Source organism: Bos mutus, chromosome 28, assembly GCF_027580195.1.
Source record: "Bos mutus isolate GX-2022 chromosome 28, NWIPB_WYAK_1.1, whole genome shotgun sequence".
NCBI lineage: Eukaryota > Metazoa > Chordata > Mammalia > Artiodactyla > Bovidae > Bos > Bos mutus.
In genome coordinates, this window is record NC_091644.1 from 29,005,412 (window position 1) to 29,025,601 (window position 20,190).

At 41.0% G+C, this 20,190-nt stretch overlaps 1 protein-coding gene across 13 annotated transcripts in view; it reads left to right on the forward strand.

Moving 5' to 3' along the window:
- Positions 1-20,190, forward strand: part of RHOBTB1 (Rho related BTB domain containing 1) — a 141,584-nt gene that overhangs the window by 79,078 nt on the left and 42,316 nt on the right. The window contains exons 1-2 of one of the 13 annotated variants that reach the window (XM_070364801.1): positions 6,867-6,980; positions 11,456-11,752. The exons of the other annotated variants lie outside the window; for them this stretch is intronic. The gene's annotated coding sequence lies outside the window, so the exon portion shown is untranslated. Of the gene's footprint in view, positions 1-6,866; positions 6,981-11,455; positions 11,753-20,190 lie in introns of those variants that run through there. 13 annotated transcript variants of the gene reach the window in all.

Sequence of the window (20,190 nt, forward strand, 5' to 3'; positions counted from 1 at the left end):
TTTTTAGTTGAGAGCTTGAGTCAGAAAAAAACAGGTTTAACAGGCTCACTGTGATTTTTAAATGCATGATTTTGAAAAACAATTTATGCATCACCAAAAATCATTTTTTATTATGATCGGAGTGTACCACGGTATTTTTGGTAGAATTAACAACCAAAAGTAGGACTTCTCTGGTGGTCTGGTGGTTAAGACTGCACTCCCGATGCAGGGGGCCCGGGTTTGATCCCTGGTCAGGGAACTAGATTCTACATGCTGCAACTAAAGATCCCACATGCAGCAACAAAGATACTGTGTGGTACAATTAAGACCCAGTGCCGCCAATAATTAAAAAAAAAAAAACAAACTCAAAGTTATACGTATGTAATCATTACCTTTTTTAAAAGCTAAAATAGATTTTCCATTAGAGAATTAATACATCTAAGAATATTATTCAGTCCCAAAAAGGAATGAAGTACTAGCACATGAATGAACTTGAAAACATGATGCTGAATAGAAGACAGACACAGAAAGCCATATATTATATGGTTCCATTTATAAGAAATGTCCAGAGTAGGAAAATCCATTGTGACAGTAAGTAAATTCCTGTTTTCCAGAGCTGGAGTGGGGAGGGAATGAGAATGTCTACTAATTGGCACAAGGTGTCTTTCGGGGGTGATGAAAATGTTCTAAAATTAAATAGTGGGAAGAGCTGTACAACTTTGAGAATATAATAAAAACTTCTGAATTACACACTTTCAAAGGGTGAATTTTATGGCAAATCAATATTATCTCAGTTTACCGCAAAGAGGTGATACATATGCACTGTAGAAAATTTGAAAACTAGGAAAGTAGCAACAGGTTATAGCCTGATTCAGTTCAGTTCAGTCGCTCAGTCGTGTCCAACTCTTTGCGAACCCATGGACTGCAGCATGCCAGGCCTCCCTGTCCATCACCAACTCCCGGAGCTTGCTCAAACTCATGTCCATCGAGTCGGTGATGCCATCCAACCATCTCATCTTCTGTCATCCCCTTCTCCTCCTGCCTTCAGTCTTTCCCAGCATCAAGGTCTTTTTTCAGTGAGTCAGTTCTTCACACCAGGTGGCCAAAGAATTGGAGCTTCAGCTTCAGCATCATTTCTTCCAATGAATATTCAGGACTGATTTCCTTTAGGATGTACAGCTTGGATCTCCTTGCAGTCCAAGGGACTCTCAAGAGTCTTCTCCAACACTACAGTTCAAAAGCATCAATTCTTTAGCACTCAGCTTTATAGTCCAACTCTCACATCCATACATGACTACTGGAAAAACCATAGCTTTGACTAGACAGACCTTTGTCAGCAAAGTTATATCTCTGCTTTTTCATATGCTGTCTAGGTTGGTCATAGCTTTTCTTCCAAGGAGCAAGCATCTTTTAATTTCATGGCTGGGTCACCTTTTGCAGTGATTTTGGAGCCCAAAAATAAAGTCTGTCACTGTTTCTCCATCTATTTGCCATGAAGTGATGGGACCAAATGCCATGATCTTAGTTTTCTGAATGTTGAGTTTTAAGCCAACCTTTTCACTCTCCTCTTTCACTTTCATCAAGAGGCTCTTTAGTTCTTCGCTTTCTGCCATAGGGGTGGTGTCATCTGCATTTATAAGGTTATTGATATTTCTCCCAGCAATCTTGATTCCAGCTTGTGCTTCATACAGCCCGGCATTTCGCATGATGTACTCTGCATATAAGTTAAATAAGCAGGGTGACAGTATACAGCCTCAACATATGCCTTTCCAATTTGGAACCAGTCTGTTGTTCCATGCCCAGTTCTAACTGTTGCTTCTTGACCTGTATACAGATTTCTCAGGAGGCAGGTCAGGTGGTCTGGTATTCCCATCTCTTTTAAGAATTTTCCACAGGGACACAATTATTAAATTTTTAAGTATTCACATATTAATATACAAAAGAAGGGCGGGTCCCCAGGGAAGATCCATTCCGCTGGTTGAGAGGAACGCACATGAGAGAAACAAGGAGCAGTGATCAGCCCTGTGAGGGGGATGAAGCAACACCTGAAGGAGCAGGATCTGAGGTCCTGAGAGGCGAAAAGATAGATGTGAGCTCTTCAGGGAAACATTCCAAAGAGACTTTTTAAAAGTTTTGCTTCAGGATGCCTGATAAATTACATAAATCACAGCTCTGTATTCCTAAATACCCATATTGTTTCCACAGCTTAGTGAAAGTCCCATTTTTGTTTCTTTTAGCTGTGTCAGTGTGCTGAGGTGGTACTTGGGGTGAGAGAATGGTAAGCTTCAATTTTAATGGTTACACATATTTGTTTATTTTATGTAGTTTTCATCAACTGTATTTCAGATGATGACCTTGTACTTTCCCCTCTGTGGTGTAACATTAGCACTTCTATTATTGCAAACTCAATGTAAACATAATTTTAAATAATGACAGTCTTAATAGATAAGACTGACTGAGTGTTCTCTTGATGGCTGGCATAGTGATTAAAATATTTTACAAGCATTGTCTAATTTCATCTTTACAACAATTCATTGAAGGAGGTAATTATCCCCAGTTTACAGATAAGGAAATAGAGACTTAGATTAAGTAATTTGCCCAAGACCACATACAAAGTACCTTAATTAACTATTCCCCCACTTGATTTAGGTGGTTGGCAGTTTTTCCTTATTCTTAATAAAGATGTGATAAACCTATTTGCTTTTAAAACATTTTTCCATTTATAAAGTTATTTCCTCCGATGGGTATTTTTTTTTTATAATTTCCAAGTTTGAGTTTATTTTTTATTATTGTCTTGCTGTCATAAACCTTTCCTCTTAACTTTTATATTTATTTCTCTGTGGCTGGAGAATTTGATTGATATAACATGTTTGGGGGAATATTTGTCCTTATGATCGGTCTCTATACAGTCAAGTTTTGTAAATGTGCTAAGAACACTTGAAAATAAAACACTCAGATTTTTTAAAATGTGGGTTATCTGTTAACTCAGCCCCACTTTTTATGCTATTCAAGTCTTCCATGTATTATTTTTACTTTTGCTTTCTTCATATGATACCGATTCTGATTTGTCATCTCGTGTGTCAGTTATTTGCATTGATTTCTTCTTATCATTATAGAGCTTGTCTTGTTATTACATGCCTTCTAGTATATGAAGTTCATTATTGCTGCTATGCTTTTACTATGCATTGCCCTTTTTAACCTTTTAATTGTGTTTTACAGATAATTTTTCTATATAATTTTGAAACCGAAATCTAAATAAGTGTAGACTAGGCTTATATTCCCGTTGGTTTTGGTTTCCACAGTTCTTTAAAACTGAAATGCCCATTAAAAAAATTTTTTTTTAATTATCTCTGAGTGTTTTGGCAAGTATCTTTGAGTAGTTTAATTCCTTAAAGCATTTTGCCCCCTGAGTCTTTGTATCTAAAAATAACTACATGTTACCTTCACATCAGTATTACTTTGACCTGATTCAGAAATGTGTTAGTCTGTCCTTTTTCTTTGAAAGCTGTATATGCGTTTTTCTATTGTGTTAAAATAACACTGGTGAAGTGTATGGTCATCTGTATTGTTATACCTTGATAGAAGTGTTTTTGGACATTAGTTTTAGCAGTTGTTTTGCTAAGATACTTAGAAGACTGTTGCTGTTGTTCAGTCACCCAGTCGTGTCTGACTGTTTGCAACCCCATGGATGGTAGCACTCCAGGCCTCCCTGTCCCTCAGTATTTTTCAGAGTTTGTCCAAGTTCATGTTCATTGCATTGGTGGTGCCATCCAGCCATCTCTTTCTCTGACACCCTCTTCTTCCCTCAGTCTTTCCCAGCATCAGGGACTTTTTCAGTGATCTCAGCATCAGGGACTTTTTCCTTGACTTTTTCAGGGACTTTGTTTTCATCAGATGACCGAAATACTGAAGCTTCAGCATCAATCTTTCCAGTGAATATTCAGAGTTGATCTCCCTTAAGATTGACTGGTTTGATCTCCTTGCTGTCCAAGGGACTTTCAGGAGTCTTCTCCAGCACCACAGTTCAAAGGCATCAATTCTTTGGCGCTCTGCCTTCTTTATCATCCAGCTCTCACAACTATATGTGACCACTGGGAAGACCACAGCCTTGACTAGACAGACCTTTGTCAGCAGAGTAAGGTCTCTGTTTTTCAACACAATGTCTAGGTTTCTCATTGCTTTCCTGCCCAGAAGCAATGGTCTTCTGATTTCATGGCTGCAGTCACCGTCGGCAGTGATTTTTGAGTTCAAGAAGAGGAAATCTGTCACTGCTTCCACCTTTTCCCCTTTTATTTGCCATGCAGTACTGGGGCTGAATTCCATGATCTTAGTTTTTTTAATATTTAGTCTTAAGCCAGCTCTTTCACATTCTCCCTTTGCCCTCATCAAGAGGCTCTTTAGTTCCTCTTCGCTTTCTACCGTTAGAGTGGTATTATCCATATATCTGAGGTTGTTGATGTATAATGGTATAGTAATCTGACAATTATTATACAGTTATTTTTTGCTGAAGAATGTATACACTTGGAGTCTTCTTTTTCTCCTCTGTGTCCCCACTACACCCTCCTTTTAGCATTAGGAAAATTTTGTTCTACTAAGTCACATTTTGCAACCTTATTTCTTCAAGAACCCTACTATCTAAGAGATCGCTTTTCAACGGTTCATGTCTTATCTAATATCTTCTGTTACAACATTTTCCATGGCCTTCCATCTATATGTAGAGTTTCTTACATTTACCCTCCACCTCACTAGTTCATTTTACTATCTTTTCAAGGCTGCTATTGACTGTTGCCAGTGGTTTGTGGAGAGGGCAATGGCACCCCACTCCAGTACTCTTGCCTGGAGAATCCCATGGACAGAGGAGCCTGGTAGGCTGCAGTCCATGGGGTCACTAAGAGTCGGACATGACTGAGCGACTTCACTTTCACTTTTCACTTTCATGCATTGGAGAAAGAAATGGTAACCCATTCCAGTATTCTTGCCTGGAGAATCCCAGGGACAGAGGAGCCTGGTGGGCTGCCGTCTATGGGGTCGCACAGAGTCGGGCATGACTGAAGCAACTTAGCGGCAGCAGCAGCAGTATGATTTTGAATGTGGCTATCCTGTATTTCAGGCTTCCCAGGTAACTCAGTGGTAAAGACTCTACCTGCCAGTGCAAGAGATGTAGATTCAATCCCTGGGTCAAGAAGATCCCCTGGAAAAGGAAATGGTGACCCACTCCAGTATTCCTGCCTGGGAAATCCCATGGACAGAGGAGCCTGGCGGGCTACAGTCCATGGAATCACAAAAGAGTCAGACACAACTTAGCAACCTAACAACAAATCCTGTATTTAATTTATACGTAGCCTTTACTTATCATGTCCTAGTGCCTACTTATAGCCTCATCTGCTGTTAGTATACCTGCATTGTCTTTTTTGGCCTGATCAAATATATGAATAGGATTTTTTAAAATTTTTCTTCTGCTTCTTAGAACATATTTCCTTCAGTAGAAAACTTTTCTCTCTGTCTTTAGCTAATTACTTGCACCTTTCTATGTCCAGGCTTTTAATAGACCACATGTTGAATGATCTCTGTGTACTCTATCCATATTAAAAAGGATTTATGCTGGCCAAAGATTGAAGTATATTTGAACATTCCAAATGCTTGGATAAACTTAAATTTGTCAGAGACCAAAACAGAGCTCTGTAGAGACCCAGGAACCCACCCAGCCCCTAACAGACAAGCAAAGCTACTCAGTTTGGTTTGGGCTGAAAGAACTTAGGAGGGTGAGCTAGGACTTCGGTGAGGAATGTCACCACTGAAGATACACCGACGTTCAGCCTTAGGGATTGTCCCCCCTCACCCCACTGCCTCTGGCTTCAGCCTCTCAAGATCAATCACTTCCATTTGCAGTGTCAAAACTGAAACTGCCCGCTTGGGCAGGCTGGAGGAAACAGAAACCAGTCTATCCCACGCTCAGTGCTGTCTCCCTGCCCATCCTCAGGAAGGAGCGGTGATATTGCAGCCTGCCGGTTTCACAATGACTCTCTAGCAGCTCTGCTGTCTCCTCTTTCCACCCTGTCCCAGTGAGTCCAGCTTACATCACTCCGGATCACAGGCATCTGTGGCAAAGAGCATCCTGCTTCCGTCCAGGCCGTAGAAATGGGCAATCTGTTGGTCTTCAGCAACCTTCTCATTTGGCTTCATGGAGGTGAATCTGGGCAGAGATCTTTCCAGTTTCTGGTATTTGGTTACTCCTTATTCTTAGTTTCTGGCACTGTTTTGGAGTCTGCTCTCTATATAGAATAAGGTTAATTCTAGTGGGACCTGGGTAGAGGGGGATCCAAAGCATCTGATCATTCACAGCTCACTTGTACTTGAAGTCCAGCTAATTGCCTTATGTGACATGGCTCTTGTAGACATAAATTGAACTCTGTCTTCCAGACTAATTTTCATATCAGTTATAAATCTTTCTCCCTATGTAGTGGCTGCATATGCCTCCCTTCTCCCCTTCTTTTCTAGCCAAGCAGTAACTCACCAAAAAGAGTTGATATTCCCTTGAATTAGGATGCTAAAGTCTAAAAACGGATGAGAACTTTATGAGACCCTTATATGTAAATATTACCAAGATTCATAAATTGACTCTAGGCACTAGAGCACAGTGAAAGTCCACATTCCTTTATTTTTCTAAATCAGATTCAGCCCTAAGCCACTCCTGTTTGCCTGTATCTGGGCTCCTCCCTATCCCCTGCCTTCCCATTTGGTGGAGGGGCCTGGACCTTGGTCCCCGGTGGTTCCCATGGTTACTGATGCTCTTCCTGCTGGGGTAGCCATGGCTGGTGCAGTGCCATCTGTCAGAGGCTGCTCTCGTGATGGGCCACACAGATGTCCCTCAACGTGTTCCTCTGCAGGCTTAGCCACACGCCGCAGCTTTCGAGGCCACAGGCTTAATGATCAGTCACCAGAGACGACCAAGTGCCAGGTCTCTGCCAGCCCCACGTGGAAGGTTTCCTAAGGAAGCTGGAGTAAGTGTTTTTGTGTATATAACTAAACAAATATTTATGGCAGGCCATGTATGGCCAAGGCACCGTGAAAAGATCTGAGGATTTAAAGGTGATTAACAGTCTCTGTTGTCAAAGGTGCATAACCTTGATGAGATGGAAACGAGACATATATAAGGCTCATTGTCAATATTGCAAAGGAAGTGAAGTGAACTCACTCAGTCGTGTCTGACTCTTCGTGACCCCATGGACTGTAGCCAACCAGGCTCCTCTGTGCATGGAATTTTCCAGGCAAGAATACTAGAGTGGGCTGCCATTTCCTTCTCCAGGAGATATTCCTGACCCAGGGACTGAACTCGGGTCTCCCAAATTGTAGGCAGATGCTTTACCGTCTGAGCCACCAGGGAAGTCCCAAAGGACAATTAGATAAATACCATAGGAGACTGGATAAAAGGAGAATGTGCTAAGTGCATCTGTTTCCAAAATGGACTTGAATCTCTGCTTTGCTCCATCTCTGCTGATTCCATCCTGGTCACAGCCACCCTTTTTCCCTCTTGGAGAACATAGGAGCTTCCTAGCTGGGCATGTGCCACTGTTCAGAATCCAACCCCATGCTCTCCACACAGCAGTCTCAGGGATACTAGTGATACTTTTTATTTAGTTTTTAAATATTTATTTATCTGTCTGCCAGGTCTTGGTTGCCCCATGTGGGATCTAGTTCCCCAACCAGGGATCAAACTCGGGCCCCCTGCATTGGGAGTCTTAGCCCCAGGACCACCAGAGGAGCCCCTGGTGGTACTTTTTTAAAAAGCAAATGAGAATGTGTTACTCCCCTGCTGAAAACCCTTCAGTGGCTTCTAACCGCCCTGAGAATGAAATCCCAACTCCTGGCGGTGGCCTCAAAGGTCAAGTTTGATCTGAGCCCGGCCCTGTCTGCCCAGCAGCCTTCCCTCCTCCCAGTTCCCTCCACTCAAGCTTTTCCACCCGTTTCCCATCTCATGACCAGGCCCTTCTGCTTGTTTAGAGAGCAGCAGGGGGGCCTCCTCCTGGAGGCCTCCCACCCATCATTTTCTCCCATAACACCTTTTGTTTTCCCTGAAGAAGTTTACCAAATGTACAATGGTATCCCCCTATTCAGGGATCTCTCCCTACCTGATGGTGAGGTCCCTGGGGCCAGCCCCACCCTGGCCTGTCTCCTGGTGTGCACCTGTGGGCCTGGCACTCACTAAGTACAGCGTCTGTTTCTTTAACCAAGACAGCCCGAGGCCTACAAAATATTTCAGTGGGTGGATCAAGGGCACAAGAAATAATGGCATAATCAACATTGTCAAAGGCCACGCCACACTGCATAGTTGTAGGCAAAAGTAGGCGGAATGTCTCAAACATAGCACACGCTTTACTAATGGTGATTTTGAATCCTACCCTGGAATGTGTATGCATATTTTAAGCTGTTTTCAATCATTGCTTTTTTAATTGAGACAGTTGTTATTAAGGGCAGTCAGTAGAAGAAGTAGTTTACTTCTAATCCTGGCCCACTTCCTCACTGACATGGAGCTTCGAAAACTGAGAGCGTGATCTGGTGTAGGTCATTACAGGGCTCTGCTGAGAAGGAGTGAATGTTTTAAAGTGTCTCCGTAGTATTTGTATTCCTGAAGTTCTCTGCAGTGCTCTTTTGGTTACTTAATCTCTTTTTTGTTTTGATCAAAACTTTGACTTGAACAAATATTGCTGATTGGAATGATGAAAGGCAATATTATCCTGGAGATATATTTTAGTGAACTTTTGATTTAAAGAAGCCCAGCCCAGCTCTGACTGTCTCTTTCCCAGGTCTGGACCTATTCTCTGTTCCAGCTGAGATGTTTATATAATGCATAAGGCTGCTCCTGCCTGACTAGGACTGGTGATTAAGAGCTCAGGATAATGAAATCTGCACAGTTGAAACTTGGCTGTTGGCTATAGTTATTATGCAACTCTTAACATTTCCCTTTTGTTTCTGCCAATAATATAAAATTCTCAGTCTTTCTTTCATAGCTAACTCTCCAAAGATGCTCAAATTTGTTCCACTAGGTTTTTTAATGACCAAGTTAAATTATTTCTTAAAGTTCAGAGTATATGCTTTTCTAAAGGACAAGAAAATTTAGTGGCTGTGCAATTGCCCTGTTCAAACTGTCAATAACAGCTGAATGGAGCTTGAAGTACAAAGGCCCCTCTATGGTCTTAGATTTCTGTCTTTAAGCAGACTGCTCATCCGGCCTTGACTGCATTAGCAAATATAACAAGAGACACGGCAAAAGTGACAGGAAGAGAGAGCATATTCTAATAATGGGGTGATGTGGAGCAATTAGGAGGTCTTAGTGAAGCATCTTAGACAAATGGTCAACCTTTCCTGGCCCATCCTCTCTAAGAGCTGAATTTCTAGTGTTACAAGAAAATTGCACCCTTACCCGAATTCAAATAGTGACCCTATACTAATGTGCACCCATTTGGAACAAGAAGGACTATCTTGGGTTTTATGCACCACAGCACCCACAAATTACTCAGTTATGGAGACAAGATTCTGATAGTCATCTAGCTGTCATGTAATTGGGGACGTGAATGTGCCTGACTCTTCCTGAGAACCTGTTTGTTAAGAATAGGACACCATGTAGACCATCATCTCAAGGACTCAAGGTGAGGGGTAGAGCCACCACCACAGGAAGGAAAACACTTTGAAGAGGAGCGTAGGGCAGCTGAAGTCATGTTAGGCTGCATCTCTGTTTCTCCTGTGGTTGGCCCTGGAAGAATCACAAGTATATTGGGGACCCATGGGCCAGAGAGAGCAGACAGAGCTTTATAGAAGAGGGACATTGTATGCTCATATAGTCCAAGCACTTCAGTGTATGGCAGTGGGTGGGCCAAAAGTTTTGTTTGGGTTTTTCTATAAGATGTGATGGAAAAAATCTGAATGAACTTTTTGGCCAACCTATTAGTACCCCCAGAAACACCTGGTGGTTCATTCATTCAGTGCACAAGATGGGCACTTTGATGTTACAACCTCAAGAAAAAGATAAAAAGGTCACAAACCACCTTTCAGTGATTTGCTAATATAAGAAAAAATGAGTGAAAGAGAAACAGAGTATTTGTGTTTTCGATTGCTTCTCCTAAAATCATTTATTGATACAGAGGAGAAAGAAATTTAGTCTATGGGGAGGTGGGGCAATAAGGAAAACTTTTTAGAGGAGGTAATATCTGAGTTGGGCTTCCCAGGTGGCGCTAATGGTAAAGAACCTGCCTGCCAGTGCAGGAGACAAAGAGATGTGGGTTGGATCCTGGGTCGGGGAAGATCCCCTGGAGGAGGGCCTGGCAACCGACTCCAGGATTCTTGCCTGAAGAATCCCATGGACAGAGGAGCCTGGAGGGCTACAGTCAGTGGGGTTGCAAAGGGTTGGGCATGACTGAAGCGACTTAGCACAATATCTGAGTAAGATTTTGAGGAATGAATAGAATTCACCAGGCAGATGAGGAAGAGTAGAGGTTCAAACAATGTTTAGAATTCTGAGAGTCATTTTGTGTGGCTAAAGCAAGTTGTGTTAGTTCCCTATTGCTGCTGTAACAAATTACTGAAAGTTAAATGTCTTAAACCAATAGATTTATTATCTTACAATCCTAGAGGTCAGAGGAGTGAAATGGGTCTCACTGTGGTAAAGTCAAACTGTTCCTGCTGGAGGCTCTAGGGAAGAATCTATTTCCTCACCTGTTCCAGCTTCTGAAGATTACCTGTATTTCTTGGCTTAAGGCCCTTCCCTCTATCTTCAAAGTCATCTTCTATTTCTCTCTGATTCTGACCTTTTGCCTCCTTATTTCACCTGTGAAGGAAGCTTGTGATTACACTGGGCCTACCCAGCTAACCCAGGATAATCTCCTTATAGTAAGGTCAGCTGATTAGCAACCTTAATTCCATCTGCTACCCTGGTTCCCACATGCCATGTAACAGAACATATTCATAGCTCCCGGAGATGTCAACCATAGACATCTTTGATGATCCATTGTTCTGCCTACTATGCATGTAGTACAGAAAGTTGAGGGTGATGGTGATCACTCCAGAGGGGCCTATAATTAAATGTTAATTATATATATAGGGTATACATGTGGGCTTTCCTGGTGGCTCAGTGGTAAAGAATTCACCTGCCAATGCAGGAGATGTGGGTTTGATCCCTGGGTCAGGGAGATCCTCTAGAGAAGGAAATGGCAACCCATTCCAGTATTCTTGCCTGGAAAATCCCATGGCCAGAGGAGCCTTGCGGGCCACTGTCCAGGGGGTTGCAAAAGAGTCAGACACAACTTAGCAACTAAACAACAAACAGCTCTATGTATGTGGTATATTTTAAATGGAGAAGTCAAGGTTCTGGAGGTCTTCCTAAAGTAGGATGTGCATGTTTCAGCTAACTATTGCTATGTAACAAACCACCCCAAAACTTGGTGGCTTACACAACAGTTTATTATTTGTTATGATTCTGTAGGTTGGCCAGGTGATTCATCAGCTGGTTTCACCCAGGTTCACTCATAAAGCGACATTCAGCTGGAAGGTTGGCTGGCCTAGAAGATCCAAGATGACCTGACATTATGTGTCCTCTGGTGATGGCCAACAGCCAAACTGCTTCGGTCTTCCTCATTGAGTTCTTATCTTCCACTGGGCAGGCCTCAAGACCTTGCTCCATCAGCATGCAGGACCTGTGGAGGCCTTGATTCCAAAACTCACACAGCATCGCATTCATCAGATTCTTTTGAGTTGGGCCAGGAAGTCACTTATTTAAGAGGTAGGGAAATAGATTCTAGCTCCTCATGGCAGTTGCTGCTGTGGCCATATTTCACACAGCACAAGCTGTAAAGATAGGGGGCTTTGCTCTGAGAGCAGAATCTCGAGATTGGAGATTTCAGAGGTAAAATGTTTCTGGATGATGACAATATCCGGCGCATGGCTAAAAGCTATGCATGCCTCAAGTAGAGGGTGCTGAATATCCCTGGCACTGAAGAGGTGAAGAAGCTGCGAGGCTGGGTATGGGCTGCATCATCCTGAGCACACAGGACCAAGCTGCTGGCGAATGTGGAAGCGTGAGGTAAAGTCTAGCACATGACAGTGATAATGGCAGGGGCCAGATAACCAAGCCAGGCGGGATAACTCGATAGGCAGAAGATCAAGACCACACTGTTCCATGTCAGCCTAGTGGAGGGAGGCTAGTCTGCAGAGCAGTAGCTCACTAAGTCCTTCACTTCCCAGCCTCCACAATGTCTTATTCATGTACCAGTTTTTTCTTTTAATGTTGAAATAGTTGATTTACAATATTGTGTTAGTTTTAGTTCTACAACAAAGTGATTCACTTATACATACATATATATATATATACACACATGTATGTGTGCTTTTTCAGATTCTTTTCCATTTTAAGTTATTACAAGATATTGAATATAGTTCCCTGTGCTATACAGTAGGTCCTTGTTGTTTATCAATTCTATGTATAGTAATGTGTATCTGTTAATCCCAAACTCCTACCTTATCCCTCCCTCCCACCTTTCCCTTTGGGTACCCATAAGTTTGTTTTGTATATATGTGAGTCTGTTTCAGTTTTGTAAAGAAGTTCATTTATATCCTTTTTTTAGATTCTAGGTAGAAATGGTATCGTGATACTTGTCCTCTCTGTCTGACTTACTTCAGTTAGTATGATGATCTCTAGGTCATGTTGCTGCAAATGGCATTATATCATTCTTTTTGACAGCTACGTAATACTCCATTGTGAGAATATATGTGTGTGTGTGTGCATGCACCTGTGCACACGCTTCTTTATATCCATTTATCTGCTGATAGACACAGCTTAGGTTGCTTCCATGTCTTGGCTACTGAAAACAGTGCTGCTATGAACATTGGGGGTGCACATATCTTTTCAAATTAGAGTTTTCATCTTTCTGAGATATATGCCCAGAATTGGGATTGCTGGATCATATGATAACTCTGTTTTTAATTTTTTTGGGGAAACTCCATACTGTTCTCCATAGGGATTGCACCAATTTACATTTCCACTAGTAGTGTAGGAGGGTTCATCCTCGCTAGTATTTATTATATGTAGACTTTTGATGATGGCCATTCTGACTGGTGTGAGTTGATACCTCATTGTAGTTTTGATTTACATTTTTCTAATAGTGATGTTGAACATCTTTTCATAGGCCTTTTGGTCACCTGTATGTCTTCTTTGGAGAAGTGTCTATTTAGATATTCTGCCCATTTTTTGATTTTTTTTTAATGTATATTGAGCTGTATGAGCTGTTTGTATATTTTGGAAATTTGTCCCTTGTCAATCACATCATTTGCAGATAATTTCTCTTAATCCATAGATTGTCTTTTTGGCTTGTTTATGGTTTCCTTTGCTGTGCAAAAGCTTGTAAGTTAGTTTAGATCTCATTTGTTTACTTTTGTTTTTATTTCTTTTGCCTTGGGAAACTGACCTAAGAAAACATTGCTATGATTTATGTCAGAGAATGTATTGCTTATGTTTTCTTCTAGAAGTTTTATGGTGTCATGTCTTATATTTAAGTCTTTAAGCCATTTTGAGCTAATTTTAGTGTGTGGATGAGGGACTGTTCCTTTTTGTTTATTTATTTTTGGCTGCCCTAGGTCTTCACTGCTGCGTGGGCTTTCTCTAGTCGCAGCGAGTGGGGGCACCTCTTAATTGTAGGGCACAAGCTTCTCACTGCAATAGCTTTTCTCATTGCAGATCAAGGCTCTGGGATGTGCCAGCTTCGCGTGGGCTCAGTAGCTGTGGCACAGGGGCTTAGTTGCCACACAGCATGTGGAATCTTCCTAGACCAGGGATTGAACCTGTGTCCCCTGCATTGGCAGGTGGATTCTTCTTTTTATGGGGACTTTAGCAAATGTTTCGGAGAAGGCAATGGCACCCCACTCCGGTACTCTTGCCTGGAAAATCCCATGGATGGAGGAGCCTGGTGGGCTGCAGTCCATGGGGTCGCTAAGAGTCGGACATGACTGAGCGACTTCACTTTCACTTTTCACTTTCATGCATTGGAGAAGGAAATGGCAACCCACTCCAGTGTTCTTGCCTGGAGAATCCCAGGGACGGGGGAGCCTGGTGGGCTGCTGTCTATGGGGTCACACAGAGTCAGACACGACTGAAGTGACTCAGCAGCAGTAGCAGTAGCAAATGTTTTATGTTTTTAAATTTTATTTTTAAGTGGAAGATAATTGCTTTACAATATTGTATTGGTTTCTGCCATACAACAAGGTAAATCAGTCATAAGTATACATATGTTCCCTCCCTCTTGAACATCCCTCCCACCCCCGAGCCGATCCCACTCCTCTAGGTCATCACGGAACACCAGGTTGAGCTCTCTCTCTCTCTCTCATAGCAACTTCCCACTAGCTATGCGCTTTACATATGGTAGTGTATATGCCTCAATGCTATTCTCTGAATTCATTCCACCCTCTCCTTACCCCACTGTGTCCACAAGTCTGATCTTTATGTCTGCATCTCTGTTCCTGCCCTGAAAACAGGTTCATCAATAACCATTTTTCTAGGTTCATATATATGTGTTAATATATGATATTTGTTTTTCTCTTTCTGACTTACTTCACTCTGAATAACAGGCTCTGGGTTCATCCACCTCACTAGAACTGAATCAGATTCATTCCTTTTTATGGTTGAGTAATATTCCACTGTATATACATACCACAATTTCTTTATCCATTCCTCTGTCGGTGGACATCTGGGTTACTTCTATGTCCCAGCTATTGTAAATAGTGCTGGTAGATGGATTCTGAACCACTGGACCACCAGGGAAGTCCAAGGGAGTGTTCTGATTTCACTGACTTACATGTGGCTCTTCCGGCTTTCCCAACACCGCTTGCCAGAGAGACCGTCTTTTGTCCATTGTATATTTTTGCCTCCTTTGTCAAAGATTGACTGTAGGTTTGAGGGTTTGTTACTGGGCTCTCTATTCTATAGAGAATAGGGCTTTTTGTGCCAGTACCACACTGCTTTAATTACTGTAGCTTTGTAGTATTATCTGAAGTCTGGGAAGGATATGCCTCCATCTTTGTTCTTTTTCCTCAATTGCTTTGGGTCTTTTGTGGCTCCATATAAGTGTTAGGACTATTTGCTCTAGTTATGTGAAAAATTTGATAGGGATTGCAATAAATCCATAGTTTGCTTTGGATGATATGGCCATTTTAACAGTATTAATTCTTTCAATTCCAAGGCCATGGAATATCTTTCCATTTCTTTTCAGTCATCTTAAGTTTCCTTTATCAATGTTTTAGAGTTCTCAGAGTGTAAATCTTTCACCTCCTTTGTCAGGTTTATTCCTAGGTTTTGTTTTGTTGTTTTAGGGGCTTTTTTTTTTTTGGACGTGATGTTAAAAGTGATTTTTTTTTTTTTACTTTCTTTTATTTCATTGTTACTGTAAAGAAATGCAACAGATATATGTATATTAATCTTGTATCCTGCTACTTTGCTGAATTTGTTTATTAGTTCTAATAGTTTTTGTGTGAATCTTTCCGATTTTCATATGCATGTTATCTACATACAATGACAATTTTACCTCTTCCCTTCCAATATGGACACTTCTTTCTTTCTTTCTTTTTGTTGCTGTTGTCTGATTACTATAGCTAGGACTTCCAATACTGTGTTAACTAAAAGTGGTGAGAGTTGGCATCCTTCTCTTGTTCCAAATTTTAGTGGGAAGGCTTTCAGTTTTTCACCATTGAGTATTATGTTGGCTGTGAGTTTGTTATAAATAGCTTTTATTATGTTGAGATATGTTCCCTCTATACCCACTTTCCTGAGAGTTTTTATCACGAGTGGATATTGAATTTTATCCGTTGCTTTTTCTGCATCTATTGAGATGATCTTTTGACTTATGTCTTTTCTATTGTTGATGTGATATAACATTGATTTTACATATGCTGAACCATCCTTGTGACCCGAGGATGAATCCAACTTGGTCATGTTGTAGGATCCTTTTTTGTGTTTTTTTATTCAGTTTGCTAATATTTTGTTGAGGATTTTTGCATCTGTATTCATCCAGGATATTGGCCTGTAATTTTTTGGTAGTGTCTTTGCTGATGGTGGCTTCATAGAATGACTTTGGGAGTGTTCCCTCCCCTTTAGTGTTTTGGAAGAGTTTGAGATGTTTTGGTGTAAGTTCTTCTTTATATGTTTGGTAGAATTCCCTAGTGAAGCCATCCAGTCCTGGACTTTTGTTTGCAAAGAATTGTTTTTTAGTTACAGATTCTATTTCCCTTTTGGTCAGTTCAGATTTTCTGTATCTTCTTGGTTCAGTTTTGGTGGGCTGTATGTTTCTATAAACTTGTCCATTTCTTCTGGGTTCTCTAGTTTGTTGGCATACTATTGTTTGTAGTAGTCTCTTATGGTTTTTTGCATTTCTGTAGTAACATGTTATTTCTCCTCTTGCATTTATCACTTACTTGTTTTAAAATAAACTTTTTTAATTGAAGGGTAATTGCTTTACATACTTTTGTTGTTTTCTGTCAAACATAAACATGAATCAGCCAGAGGTATGCATATGTCCCCTCCCTCTTGAAACAAACTTTTGACTTCAAAAAAGTATATAAGTAGATTTTTCAGATAGCATTTTAACTATCAGCCTTCATGTCCTGAAGAGTCAGTGAAAGTATGAAATCAGTTTCAAGTAGGTTTAATCTCACTCAAAACCTACTTGAAATTGATTTCATTACTGGGTTGGGAAGATCCGCCAGAGAAGGGATAGGCTACCCGCTCCAGTATTCTTGGGCTTCCCTGGTGGCTCAGATGGTAAAGAATCTGCCTACAGTCCATGGGGTCGCAAAGAATTGGACAATACCGAGCAACTTTAACTTTCACTTTTTTTACAGAGCTGCCATGGTATCAGTCTCAATTCTTCCCAGCTGTTCTTTTCCTTTTGATACCTTCCTAGTCTCCTCAGATATAGATCTAAAGACAAAAGAGGCCAGCTGGATTTATGGTGGTGATATTTATTAACAATGTTAAATGAATATTTATTATTCTCTTCCCAGGTAAATAAAAATCAGAAACCAGATAGTTATTATCCTGATGGTCCTTAGAGCTCATGCAACCATAAGAGTGCTAGATATGGATAAATTTGAGCCCATAACAAGCAAAGAACGATACAATTGCATATGTTTATAATATTTGTTTATGTGTAACAGATGAATAATTGGCTTACAAGAATAGCATGAGTTTACATCTTTGACTGTGATTTCAGACTCTTAAAGTACTTTTTAGATTGCTGCTAAATAAATTTCTACCCAAGAGGAAAGATGTGGAACCTCAGATTTTGGAAATCCAGCACGCTCTTCCTGGAAATGCCCCATGTAGAGTGCGTGATCCGGGCTGAGAGGATTTCATTCCGCCTGCCTTTCACGTCCTTACATGTTGTCCCCTTGGCGCAGAGCTCAGCACCTTCTGGCAGTCACTTTGATTTTGTGCAGACTGTTAGAGATTAGAGGACCAGCGGATGTTATTATCACCTTTGACCCAGAAATTCTTTTTAGGACCGTGCATGAGATGTGTCTATAAATAAGTAAGATATTTTTGTAACCACGGCCTTAATATAAAGCCAGGAGGGCTTCTGCCCCCCTGAAAGTCATCGTCTGTAAAAGCTGTGCAGCTATTCCACCAGAGCTGCCATGATTCAAGTTATTTGGGGGACTCCTCTTTGGGGTTGCTATCAAAGGAAGTTCACAAGCCAACAAGAAAACCAGTTTTAGATTTTTTGTATTGTGTCCAAATTTTTACTAAATCTAAACATTCTTCCAAATTTAATGGATTGGCTTTATTTGACTTTTATCTACCTAAAGAAAGTGAAAGTGTTGGTCGCTCAGTCACGTCCGACTCTTTGAGACTCCCCATAGACTATAGCCCACCAGGCTCCTCTTGTCCATGGAATTTTCCAGGCAAGGATACTGTTGCCACTCCCTTCTCCAGAGAATTTTCCTTACTCAGGGATCAAACCCAGGTCTCCTGCATTGCAGGCAGATTCTTTACCATCTGAGCCCATTTTATCTATCTAAAAAAGTAAAATTCACTCCAAAAAGTAAAGTTTGAATGTCATGTAGGACATTCAAAATGATAGACCTTAGGTTTCAGAGTTGTGAGTCTCCAAATGCAACCTGTTTTTTTCTGACACAGGCTATCCCATGGTAATAGCGCCAGAAGCTTGTCAAAGACTGTTATGAAGTGCTGCCGTTTTTATTCTAGAATCTAGAAATGCTGCATAAAAAGATCTTTAACCTAGCTTTCCAACTCAATTATCCTTTAGCTACCTGTGACCTCCTCTTCTCCCCTTCCCCACCTAGAACTTTTACGGCCTTCTTTTTATCAGGTCAGCTGTGCTCCATTTTGTATTTAGGGTCTTAAGTTTTCAATAAATTACCTTTAATTGCTCTACTAAAGTGTATCCTTTGTATAGGTCTTTATGAGTCTTAAGTTCATGATTTTTGCATCTAATTCTGGTCTTCCACCTGACTCACTTTTGTTGTCGTCTCTAAGTATTCATTTCAACATCATGATTATAATTTTGGAAGCATCTGTGTGTCAGGTGTTACACCAGTGGCTGAGAACCTCAGTTCACCTTCTGCTCATGACATTAGGAAATCAGGGTACTGTAATTCCCACTTAACAGATGAGGAAGCTGAGGCTCAGATGGTGCAGATAACTTGCCTAAAATCACATAAAATGGCCAGAAAGAGGGGAGACGAGGACTCAAACTCCCATGCACCGAAAGCAGGATTTCCCAGCTCCCCCACTGTAGTATTTGGGGCTGAATAATCCTTTGTTGCAGGGGCCATCCTGTGCATTGTAGGATGTTTAGCAGCATCTCTGGCCTCTGCCTACCTGAAGCCAATAGCACCTCCCTCCACCCCACTGGGATAACTAAAAATGCCTCCAGGCATTGCCAGATGTTCTAGGGCCAGTATTTAGGAATCACTGGAAACATGGCAAGTCATGCTTTTGCCATGTTATACTATTAAATCAAGAACTGATAAAACCACAGAATTTTAAGGCTGAATTGTAAAGAGATTGATTTTTAGAGTCATCACACCTGGATAATCATCAGAATTGGAGATATTTAAAGACTTTCATTTCCAACCCAAGACCTTCAAAATATCAGCATTTGCCAGCTGGGGGACAGGTATCTATTTTAAGCCTCTTCACAGTGTAGGCTCAGACCTTAACCTCACCACACATCTTTTCCTTGAATCACTCCATTCTGTTCCTGCCAAATAGTTCTCCATCCTCGGGTTTAACACCTCCTGTGATGCTGTTATCTATGTTCAGATGGTCCTAACTGTGCAGAAACACAGTTCTTCTTAATATTGTTCCTTCTACCTCTCCTTTTATACCTTTTATCTCACATTATCCAAATTATCATTTTTCTTACATCGAATGAATTAAACATATACTGAGTCCCAGTTATGTATCAGGCCCCACTCTGAGCATTTTTTTTATTTTTTATTGAAGGATAATTGCTTTACAGAATTTTGTTGTTTTCCATCAAACCTCAACATGAATCAGCCATAGGTGTACATATATCCCCTCCCTTTTGAACCTCCCTCCCATCTCCTGCCCCATGCCACCCCTCTAGATTGATACAGAGCCCCTGTTTGAGTTTCCTGAGCCATACAGTAAATTCCTATTTTACATATGGTGATATAAGTTTCCATGTTATTCTTTCCATACATCTCACCCTCTGCTCCCCTCTCCCCATGTCCATAATTCTATTTTCTATGTCTCTTTGTCCATTGCTGCCCGTAAATAAATTCTTCAGTACCATTTTTGTAGATTCCATATATATGCATTAGAATATGATATTTATCTTTCTAACTCACTTCACTCTGTATAATAGGTTCTAGGTTCATTCACCTCATTAGAACTGATTCAAATGCGTTCCCTTTTATCGATGAGTAATATTCCATTGTGTTTATGTTCTACAACTTCTTTATCTATTCATCTGTCAATGGACATCTAGGTTGCTTGCATCTTCTAGCTCTTGTAAATAGCGCTGCTGTGAACAGTGGGATACATGTGTCTCTTCCAATTTTGGTTTCCTCAGGGTATATGCCTAGGAGTGGGATTGCTGGGTCATATGGTGATTTCATTCCTAGTTTTTTAAGGAATCTCCATCCGTCTTCCATAGTGCCTGTATCAATTTACATCCGCACCAACAG